Source organism: Cotesia typhae, unplaced genomic scaffold (assembly GCF_013202065.1).
Source record: "Cotesia typhae breed Kobodo isofemale line unplaced genomic scaffold, CoteBio_Ctyphae scaffold_13, whole genome shotgun sequence".
In the NCBI taxonomy this organism is placed as follows: domain Eukaryota; kingdom Metazoa; phylum Arthropoda; class Insecta; order Hymenoptera; family Braconidae; genus Cotesia; species Cotesia typhae.
Window position 1 is genome coordinate 16,630,519 of NW_027423774.1, and position 12,459 is coordinate 16,642,977.

Consider the following 12,459-nt stretch of genomic DNA (forward strand, 5'->3'; position numbering starts at 1 on the left):
CTAATTGGTATCGCATTTTATAAATCAATAGTCTAATATACGTAGTTTTTTTTTTAAATGATTTTTTTATTAAATTTGACTATGGTACACCTATACAAAAACAAAATAACTTTTTTCATTTTTCTCACGTGAAAACTGTGACGTCCACTTAATCCAGTTAAAATGAGATCAAGCCATCATGTTGCAAGATTTTTTTTTAACTATAGCGCATATGGCACGAAAAATGTGCGCCAATATTAAAAAAAAAATCAGAAATTAATCTGTAAAGAATTCCTTAATTATTTTCTTTTTCTTAAAAATCAATTTTTTTTTTCTTATTCAAAAAAGAAATTACTATTATGAGGCGTGCACGGAAAGAACAAGATGACAGTGGATATCATTCCAGATTATACTGAGTGAAAAAAAATTTCAGATAGTAGCTAGTATAATCCAGATTACAATTAGTATAATCCAGATATCACCCAGTATAATCTAAATTTTTTTCACCACAGATATCACTGAGTATAATCTGGGATGATATCTAGTGTCATCTTGTTTTTTCCGCGTGCACTGTTAGATTTTTCAAACTTTTTAATTTTTAACCATGAAAAATTTTCACGATGTACATACTACAAATGCTTTTTAAAAATTATTTTGAATGTTATTTTTTTTCAATTATTTATTTATTTATACTATCATTTTTGTTCAGTAATATTATTTTAAACCAGATATTCATTCATTTGTTGACTCAGAAAATTTACACGAAATATGATATTTCGGTTGTTTTATTTTAGAGATATCTAAACCATTTAAAAATTTTTTCCAATGAATATTATTGCTATAGATACTTTTATTTCAATTGTAATATAATCTATTATTATTTTTTGATAGATAAAAGTTAATAAAATCGGTCGACCAGTATGCAAATAATGGCCATTTAAATATTTAAAATAGTGAAAATATCTTCCTTCATAACTTCATTTTATTGAATATTATTTTTATCAAGTAAAGCTTGTTTCCGCAGAAGCGACATTGAAGCCGATAAAATCAACTTTAATTTATCATTTCAATATTCTCCTCAAACAAATTTGATAAGGATTCAGCTGATTTATTTTTATAACTGTTCGGAATATTTGATCGAATTTATATCTTCGGTAATTTCAGAAACAAACTCCAATTTCACAAGCTTTTACTTCAAGCTATTATTTTAATTAAGCATAGAATCCTACAAACTAATTAACTAGTTAATTTTTTATCGAAATTAGGCAAAAAATCCTTTTATTATCGATTTTCTTTTATGACTTATCAAGTTAAAACTAAAACTCGCTTTTATTCCATACATTTTCTTCAAAAAGTTTTGATTAGCCAGCAGTTTTTTGATTAGATCTCGACTTTTCCAACAAATTATTATTTCGAGAAACTTTAGTAACACTACGGCCTTAGTGATCACTTAGTCATCTAAACTTCGGTCAAATCGACGATCATCGATTCACTTTGCTTCTCTTCTAAGTAATGTAGCTATTATACCAAGTAAGCTAGCCAAACCGTTACTTTAGTCAAAACTAAGTCCAAGATCAAAAGTATTTAAATTTCTTTAGAAAATGTGTCAAGTTTATTTTGGTTTAAACTTGCTAAAATAAGCCGTCTACTTTGAGTATAACTGTTGTATCGCACTGAGTAGTAACAAAAAAAAATCCCTCAAATCCAGAATAATTTACAGTCAAACGGATTAACTCGGAGTAGCTTAGGCCTGTCAAAGTAATTTTGTCCATTCCAGAAAACTAATATTTACTTTACACTAGTTTAACGAATAGTCAGTGACAAAAATGGAAATTTTTTGGTTAATTTTAGACTGGTCCTGTTATGAACATCGCTAAAAATTTTATTTTATTTTATTTATTTTTTTTTTTTTTAAGTTACTAACTTAACATTCATTGAAATAATAAAAAAAATTGACTTTGTTCTATGGAAAGTTTAATATGTCTAGATAATTCTTTCAAATTAATTTTTTTTTAATCTATCAATAAAAATAGTCAGAAATTGATGAACATCGAAATGGGATTTTGCACAGTAAAAAATTTTGCGTCAATGTGTCAAAAAATTTTGTGTTAAAAATTTTTATGTTTAATATTTAACGCTTTTTTGTGTTCATTTAACACAATAAATGTTAAATTTACACGTAAAAGTGGTAAATATTTAACACGAAAATTTTTAACACAAAATTTTTTGACGCAATGAAGCAAAATTTTTTATTGTGTGGATAGAAACTATATTTATTTTTGTCGACTAATAAAATGATTCAAGTATGTACAAAATATTTATAATTGTTTGTACTGACTAATTATAAAAAATTTGATGATGCTACACAGAAAAAAAAAATGTACTTGAATCAAGTAAATAATTTTGAAGAATTTCATCTTCTTGATTTGAGTAGAAAAATTCTTAAGCTAAGAAATTTTTATTAGTTTAAATAAGTTTTACTTGATTCAAGAATTTTTCATCTTGGTCCAAGACAATGAACCTCTTTAAAATTATTTTATTGGTTTAGGAATTTTTCTCTTGGTTCAAATTAATTTTTTTTTCTGTATATGATAACCTAAAACTCTTTATTTGGAAGATACATTGAATTAAGAAAATTATTTGTAAACTATACCAACCCAACAAGCACGAGCTTTTTAATTATGACTGGCGAAAGATTAAAGAAGAATAGTAAAATATAGTATGAAGCTTTTATGGTATTTAGCGAGTAGATACTTCTTGCTTTTACCACTTTCTTACTTGACTATCATTTCCAGCATGATGCCACAACAGAAATAAAATTTAAAAATATGAAAAAATTATGTGGTAAGCGTGATATCGTTGTGCATGATAATAATAAATAATCAAGACTATGAATTGTTTATCTCGTTGAATAATTTTATTTAATTTTTTCTAAGCAATCTATCTTAATAATTATTTATTTATTTACTTAATAATGCCAAAGCTGTTGCCAAATGGCAAGATACACAAAATAATTTCTGCAATAGTAGATACAATAATATAAGAATTAGAATATAATGAAGATAACAATAAAAATACTTATGATTAATTATAATATAATTTAAATTTAATTTTTTATATGATTTAACTAGGGTAAATGGGTTAATAAGATACCTGTTGTTATACAGTCAAAAATAGCTACAATGTTATTTATAATAATACCGAGAGTGACAATAAGTAATTTATTTTAAGTCACTTGCTCCATTAAATAATTAAACAGTTTAGTTTTAAAGACCTCAACTACGCCAAAAATTTAATATGATCTACCAATTTAAATAATATTGCTTTATTCTAACCAATTGATTTGCATATATGTAATGATCCTTGAAAACAAAATTAATAATAATAAAAATATGTAACAAACGAGAAACATATGAACATCAAAATGGGATTTTGAATTAAAAATATTTATATTTTTTGTCTGCCAGTAAAATTATCGAAGTAGTCTGATAGTTTTATTTTCAGTCTAAGTTTTCGTCTTAGTTTTTCTTTATTTTTCGCTCTAGTGCAGTATTATAGAGTATAACAGATATAGACGTATAAAAGTTTTAAAAGTACTGGTATATAACATAGAGTTGTGCTGAAACCGCAGTTCACTTGGAGCTTATACGTAGGTACCTACATCTATTGCCGTTTTCATGTCGCTCTCATTTCACTTTATTCTTTAATTTCACATACACACATACTTGGGTACAACCATTACACATTTATGTATCCATCCACACAGCCAAAACTACGTACATGCTTTCTGACTTCAACTTCAGCGTTTTTAGCTTTCTCAATGTTTAATTCCATACACGGGTGTGAATATTTAATTTCGCGAAAAGAGTGAGTTTTTTAAGAAAACCAAAAAAATAATACTTTTTTAAAACTCAATTCTCTGAAACTTTTTCACTGAGACTTTAAAGTTATTTTTTATTATTAATATACTTATACTTATTCATATATTTACATGCTTCATATGCATGAATGTAGTGATAGGATTAAAAATAAAAAAAGATTAATTAAATTTTATTTTTATTTTTATATTTTTAATAAAATACACCAGGATAATTTTTATTTTTATCTAAAAGACTTTAGTTTTTTGCAGATTAAAGAAATTAAAATAAAATGAAGAAGTTATAAATTGTGAGGACGTTTTAATTGAATAGAGAAGCCGTTGATGCTCTCAAAGGACCTCAGTCATTTTATGCACCAGACAGTCAACGGGGATTAAGAGTTATTATGTATACATGTATATGTACGCATATAATTTTTTTTTTAACTGTACAGTCAATTGTACAAAGTCATGGAGTTGTGAAAAATCGTGTACAGAATGAATTGTTCTGAGAACTGCGAGCCACCGAGGGAAATCACGTTATTATCCGATTAAAATCTGTTTCAATGTGGTTTATTAATTTTTTCTAAATCCAACTAAATCATTTGTAAGGACTTACACTACAGAGACAGAGACAGAGACATCTTTCGCAATATAATACAATGTTTGATTAAATGACACTAGAGAGGTCTCATTAATTTCAAAATATGAGCATATACTCATGTACATACATAGTATATTATGGATGTAATATTGCTGTAAATGTTTACTTAAGGCTGTAATGAAAGATGGCTTGTGTACCCCTATCCACAATGCACATATTGATCAATAAGAAATAAATCCTTTCAAATAAGCTATTTTATGTATAAATAGTACGTCACATGAGTAATGTATGCATTAAATCCACATGACAGTATTTTCATAACAGATATATACATAATTCTTAAAGTATGTTACGTCTCTTTGAATTTAATCCCCAACATTATGTATATTGTAACCACTCGATATTCAGAATTGAAATTTATTTCAATAAAATATAATTCTCTGGGATTTTTTTAAAAAAAGTTTAACTGTTGATGGATTTTAAATAATGTGGATTAATATTTTATTTAATTCATAAAATAAGATAATATAAAATTTATTTGATTATTAATATTTAAATATAATATGTAAAACTTGATTCAATATTTCTATTTTTATTATTCAAAGAAAACAAAATATATATTAATTTCTAATACGATTAATTTTAATGAGATAATAGACGATTAAAGAAAATTAAGTCAATTAGTCAATTTTTTTTTTAATTTTCTTGTTTTCAAAATATACAGTCAAAAATTTTGCGTCAATGTGTCAAAAAATTTTGGGTGAAATTTTGGGTATTTTAATTTAACATTTTTTCGTGTTAATTTAACACAATAATTGTTAAATTTACACATAAAAGTGTTAATTGTTTAACACAAAATTTTTTGACGCAATGACACAAAATTTTTTACTGTGTGTAAGGCTAAACAATTGAGAAGAGAAGCTTTATTTCTTCGCCTATCTAAACGGTTTTTTTGTTCTTATAAAAATAAATTATTTTTTTTTTTTTTTTAATTATAGAATAATAAAAACACTTTTTACAGTTCGCTGTAGATAAATTGTATAAAAGTGATTCATTTAAAAACCTCCGAGATCTATTAAAAAAGAAAGAAATAATTGTAGCGAATGAAAAAAAAAAATGGATTGTCGTGAGATGTAATTAAACAAATTAATTATTTTTAATGAAAAGGACAATGATAAAAGATTTAAAAATTTTACTTTGATTCATATAAAACGTTGACAGATACTTTGTTAAATTAGCATGAAATCAAAACTACACGCTTTTTATTGAATTATTTTTATTCAAATCAAAATTGTACATTGAAAAAAAATTTCTTAAATAAAAATGAAATCATACAAAAAAATTTCAATTGAGAAACAAATCTTCAATCAACCAGAAAAATTTTTAAATTAAATAAATTTTATCAAGTTTTAAAAATTTTCAATTTGATGTCCCTCGTTTAAAATTAAGTTAATTTTCTATCAGTGAAATTATCATTAACTGTTTTAACAGGGAACAAATAAAATTTAGAAGATTAAGTCGCAAAATATTTTTATATTGAATTAAGAAATTTTTCTATATCGTCATGTTTTTTGAGAAATAATTAATTGTATGTATTAAAGTACGAGACACAAAATGAAATGAAATTAATAAATAAATTCATGAATTAGACCATCAAGTTCTTCGAATCAAATATTGTTATTTTTTATTCAATAATATTTAACGAGGGTCAGTAGGGAGGGATTTTAAACCATTAATTTTTTTCAATTTTAGATAATCATACGCAGTTGAGTTATTCATAGCGTATATATTTTCATTAAAAAACAAAAATAATTTGCCGGTCGATGAGCAATTTCCTTTAAAGATGGCATCTAATAAAACTCGGAATAGAGTATTCAGTAGATAAATGCAATATAAAATACGAATAAATAAAATTCATTGTAAAGTAAAGGGTCTCATGCATACTTTAAAGCCGATTTATTTCGCATCGATATTGAGAATGTAGACTTATTGTTGGAGTGTAGTATACGAAGGTCAGTGTAAGAAAAAGGAATATAATGGGAAAAAAAAAAAAAAAAAAAAAAAAAAAAAAAAAAAAAAGATGATTTAAAAAATAAATAGAAGTATGTTCATGCGGATACTTGTTCTGCGCGAGTTTCCTTTATAATAAATTTATCTTTCTCTGGTACTTGGTCCTGAGATTCCTCGTCTCACTCGACATTCTTCTTTTCACTTACACTCGCCGCACTCACACACGGATGCACCCGCACACATCACTCCCACTGCGACGAGATCCACCTACTTACTCTTACTCTTACTCTTACTCTTGGTTTCCTTTTATTTGGCAAAGAACCGCCTTCTCCGGATCGCCGGATCCTACTCATACTCACGCTCTCATAGTTAGCTCAACAGTCTGAGTCTGGCTAGTATTATATTGCCACAGCCATAGCCAACAATCGAACCAGATACCAACTCAAAAATCCCACTGACCTTTTACTTCCATTCACTAAATTTTTCAGTAAAAACCCGATCCACCAGCCACACAATCCACACGATACACCGATATTTACTATACATTATCTTAGCTATTGTTAATAAATAATACGCTTGTCCCTTCGAGGACATTTATATTATAAATTCCTCCCTTTATCCATTTTGCTACGTACCAGCTTCATATGAGATTAACATTCAATAGTTTCTTCAGAAAAATATATTTTTAAATTTCAGCAGGTCATCAAAGTTTATTATACAAAAGATTTCATTATTTTTTCGTTTGCATATTTAATTCTTTCGAGGTAATTGTAACTTTTAATGAAAGATAATTTAAATATATCACGTCGCTATTTATACTAAAAAAGTGAATTTAAATGTTATATAATTTATTGTCATATGTTGAGATAAAATACATTAAATTTTTTTAATGTTTGCCCATTAGGAAACAATAAAAATGAGGTGAAAATATAATTTAAATAATTAATCCCATAAGAGACTTCTGAAATAATTAAATTTTTTTTTTTGACTCTAATACTTTTTAGAAGTTTAAAAAAAATTATTTCAAAAATTGATTGAGGGAGATAGCCACTGAAATTTCAATAAAAAAAATTTTCTTATTAAAAATTCCTGAAAATGATCTATTTTTTCAATCTTTACAGTGACTGTTCTCCTTAACAATCCAGAAAAATTTGCCAAAAATGTAGTGAAAAAAAAAATATTTATTTAATCTTTCTTCGGGATACTAAAACAAAAAAACATTGAAAAACTATTCAATGTTTAATTACTTGCCTGTTTTGAAAAAAATATTTTTTAAAAAATTAGTTTTACATTACTCCAAAATAAATCCTAATTTTTTGTAAAAGTTCAATAGAAAATGTAAATCAACTAAATAAGCCATAAACAGTTTATAACTTTTTGCAAAATTAACGGAGCTAGAGCATCAGATGTCTTATGTGCAAGGATAAGAAAAAATGTAACTGACCTCGGTTAAAGTTAGAGTATGTTATGTATGTTTTTTCCTGCCACCTGTTCTCATAAATTAGTTGAGTAAATATATACACGTAAGTATGTATATGTTTAAGAAAGTCACATGACGACATGACATAAGGCGAAATTGATATTGCCTGAAGATATTCGCTAACGATCACGACGATAATATCAGCGACTCGGAGGAAGACGAAAGACTCGTAGGCTGGAAGGAGGAGGACAATGACAGTTTTATAATAAAATGAAAGAGAAAATCTGGTTTCCATACAACGTTGATGGTAAACTATAATTGAGAGTACGGTATTTTATTTTATGATACGCGTAAAATATTGTTCACCAATGTACCATATAATTCTGTGGTGATTCTTTCAGTTAGCTATATTCGTCTACTATCTAGCAGGTTTGTCCCTCGGGTCGTATGTCCGACACACAAGGGCTACTGGCTTTGTCTCTTGCCAATTGTCAAGAGAGAAATCAAATATATTACCAAGTTTAAGTGAGAGAGAACTACTATAATTTATTCCTGTCGTACTATCAACCTATTCTGAATTTCAAGTTCAAAATGATCTATTATATTAATTTAAAAAAAAAAAAAAATAACAATAATAATTATTTTAATTTACTTTGTATTCCCCTGCTCCAAATGTAAATTACCTATGAATATAGTTTTGTTGAAAAAACAATGAATGAACTGACGAAAAGTTTTACAGCAATAGAATTACCCGGGCTAAAAAATAATATTTAATACTAACTGATGATCGCAAAGTTTACGTATTAAGAAAGAGGAGATTGGTGAGAGTAAAAGATAAGAAGCATCATTAATCCTATTTTTTAACGAGCCCAAGAGTGCATGATCCAGAGGATAGAGAATGGAGGGTCGAGGATCGAGGATGAGGATTGTGGGTTGGGATAAAATTAGCCAAGGGTAGAATGAGCAAAAAGTATAAAAAGGAACCACACTGCAGAAGAACTTTAAGAAGTATGAGAAGAAGAATAAGAAGTTAAGGAAAACAGTGTGAGTGGGGGATGGAAAGATAGATCGGGTTATATTAGGTCCAGGTTAGATTTTGGTCTGGTTTTTTCCATCTCCCTTGCACTCATAGTGGTGCATACTGTATACTGGTATCGGTCGATGTCTACTCCACACTCCAGTGTCTGTCAGTGTGTACCAGACACAGACGTAAATGAATAAAGGGAGTCGTGACTGTTGCAGTATAAAGCCAGTTGCCATCAGTGTGGAATATTATATACAGAAGAGGGTGAATTCATGCTCGTGGTCGTTTTATCCTCTCCTCCCTTCTACTTTATACCTTATACCTTTTATTATACCTATACACCGACGTTACAGATGCTGCTGTCTACGTCGGTGATGGTGATGGTGGCAGTAGTGGTGGTGGTGGTGGTGGTGGAACTCTCTATGTTCTTTTCGCAGCTCGAGGAAAGTACGGCGGCGCGACGATCGCTCGTAGGGATGCAATAGGAAGGATGACGAGGTTCACCCCCAACCAAAAGAGGGAGCGAGACCGCGGTAGATAGAACGAGCGAGGGGTTAGACGCCGCCGTCGGGACGCCGTAACGCGCACACACTTTAGTTACCAACAGATCGCGCGAGCGTTCTCATAATTGTGACGTTGAGGGCGTTAGACACAAGAAAGATATGGTCTGAGAGAGACAAATGTCAGTAGTTAGATGACACGCTGCGAGAATACAAGGACTAAAAAAATTCCCGCCCAACTTTAAAAAAAAATATATAAAAATTAAATTTAAAGAGTGACGTATGTGGATTTTTTATTTTAATTGAAATTTAGGAAAAAAAAAAACAAAGGTATTTTGTTGAGATTTTTACTTTTTGCGTTGGATTTTAATCGAGGAACAAAGGAACCTCCTTCGTTTTGAATCACGAGGAGCAAGAAGCTGGTGCGCTTACAGCTTACGGAGTGAACAGTGAAAATAAGACAAGAGGAGAAAGAGAATAAAAGAAAGAGAGAGTGGATCTAAATAGAGAGGAGTGACTACTCGCGTGGGCAGTTTCAGATCGGCGAACCGTCCTCGAACTCCCGCGTCCATTCGCCCTCTTGTACTTTTCTCTACATATATATATTTATATATATATATATATATATATATATATATATATATATATATATATATATATATATATATATATATATATATATATATATATATATAATATTACATACAAGCAAGCTCGTCGCTCCGTTCGCTCTTACTCTCGTGTCTTCTCGTGCTTGTCCGCATATTCGCCAGCAACCAGCAACCAACGGCGGCGAGTTCAACCGAGGAAGCGGTCAGTCACGTAGTAGCGTTTCACCAATAACGCACAAAGGAACACCAACGCGCTTTATTTTTTATTTATTTAATAAAATGGTAAAAAAATTAAAAATTAAAAATTGAAAGATTAATTAAAAATTTTTTAAATATTTAACAATATCGACTTTTTATATTTGTAGTTAAATATTTAATGCACTTGTTAATTGAATTTAGATAAAAAAATAATTATACGCGTGTGTAATTAAATTAATCAGTGATTTTTGTTCGTTCAAGTTAATAGTGACGTTTTAATATTTAAAAATATTAATATTATTATTTATTTATTGAAAAATCATTCCTGTTGTTATAAATTATTAATTACTAGTTGTTTTTATTTTAAAGTAATTAATAAAAATAAACTTTGAAGCGGCAAAATTTTGTCATCAATAAATATTGAATTGGACGAGGTTTAGGATTTTTAATACAATAATTTTATTGAAACGTGCTCGGTGCTGAGTGAAGCCACGGTTTAGTGCTGGATTGGTGCGACGCGCGCAGATCCTCGACAAGCCGCGCTAGAGTGCCGGCGAGCATAACCTAAACTCCTAACAGCCGACAGACCAGCCACAGTTTCAGTCAGACGAACGCTGGGTGAACACGACAGTTGCCTCGACGAAGTTTTCGGTTAAAACTTAACTCACTAGCTGACCGTTAATAATAATAACAACTTATTAATTAATCAAAAAGGTTTATTTTAAATAAAACGGAGTTTATTTATTAATAATTTATTATTTATTATTAATATTTGATATTTGATATTTAATATTACCAACAACTGGAGATTTTATTATTTCAATTAAGGGGTTACGTTTTTAAATGTTTGTGATTTATTTAGTGTTTGTGGCTGTTTAATTATTATTATTATTATTATTATTTTATTTTAAAAGCTCCCAGGAGTGAATTGTTTTATTTTTTGTTTGATTTTATTATTTGAAATCTGCTAAATAAATTTATAAGGGTTTCTTTGTGATGTGCCACGAAGCGAGAGTTTGAAGGAGCTATTTTACTAAGACTACGGATTATTCTCGTATATACGGTGAGTCCATTCATTCATTTATTTTATTTTTACTTTAAATTCAAGGTTACCTTTTTTATTTTAACAACCACGTGCTCCGGATTTCATTTTTTTGGTCATTAGGCGAAGTGTAGGCATTTCGTTTTATTTTTAATAGACACTGTTATTGATGATTATTCTAGAAACTACGCGTCGGTGATTTTTAAAAATTTACACATGTTTTTTTATAGTGCGTAAATTTAGCAAAAATTAATATTTATAGTTGTTATTAAAGTTTGCCGACGTTCTAAATTTTTTGATTTTTTTCTTTTAATATTAAATTAAAACAAAAAAATATTTTTAAAAAATTTCACTTGCAGTTTTTGAAGTTATGAAAATAAAGTTAGCCGACATCTTAAAATTTTTAGAACTTTTTTTTTATTGAAAAAATTATTACAAAAAAAAATTAAAAAAATTTCACTTGTAAAAAACTTGGAAAACTATAAGTGCAATTTTTTGAAAATATTTTTTAGCTGTACTTTAATCAATGAAAAAAATTAAAAAATTAAAAATGTCGTCTAACTTTAGTATAAAATGACACTAAAGTTAACCGACGTTTTGAATTTTTTGATTATTTTTCATCTATTAAATTATAATTAAAAAATATTTTTAAAAAAATGTACTTATAGTGTTTAAAGTTTTTTACGTGTGAAATTTTTTTTTAATTTTTTCAGTAAAAAAAATTCTAAAAATTTTTATACGTCGGCTAACTTAATTTTCATTTCAATAAATTGAAAATATAAATATGCATACTTCAAAAATTAAAAAATAAGTTTCTCTCATTTTATGAAGATAGGAAAATTAATTTAACAGTTATTTTATCATTTTTATAATTTTTTTAACAAATAAATCATGACAAAAGAATTAGAAAAAAAAATTGACATGAAAAAATTTAATTATAAAATTAAAAATCCAATTTTTTTTAAATAATTTTTTGGAACAAATTTGGTTGTTAAAAAAAATTAAAAATGGGTCAAGTGACTGCTAACTTTTATGTCACAGTGAAAATTTGAAACTTTTTATAATTCTATTTGAAAAACTATTTATTTCTGCATAATACTGAATTAAGCAGACATATCACAATTTCTTAGATTTTTGTAAAAAATGTTAATAAAAAAAAAAAAGAGCAAAAAATTTCCACAAGTAGAAATTTAAAAAATATTTTTTTTTGTAATA

At 27.6% G+C, this 12,459-nt stretch overlaps 1 protein-coding gene across 3 annotated transcripts in view; it reads left to right on the plus strand.

Annotated features, from left to right (window-relative positions):
• Brat (tripartite motif-containing protein brain tumor) overlaps positions 1–12,459 on the plus strand; it is a 136,830-nt gene that overhangs the window by 43,108 nt on the left and 81,263 nt on the right. Inside the window, exon 1 of one of the 3 annotated variants that reach the window (XM_074253264.1) lies at positions 10,550–11,265. The exons of 1 other annotated variant lie outside the window; for it this stretch is intronic. The gene's annotated coding sequence lies outside the window, so the exon portion shown is untranslated. Of the gene's footprint in view, positions 1–10,549; positions 11,266–12,459 lie in introns of those variants that run through there. One more of the 3 variants, XM_074253262.1, reaches the window with a different exon arrangement.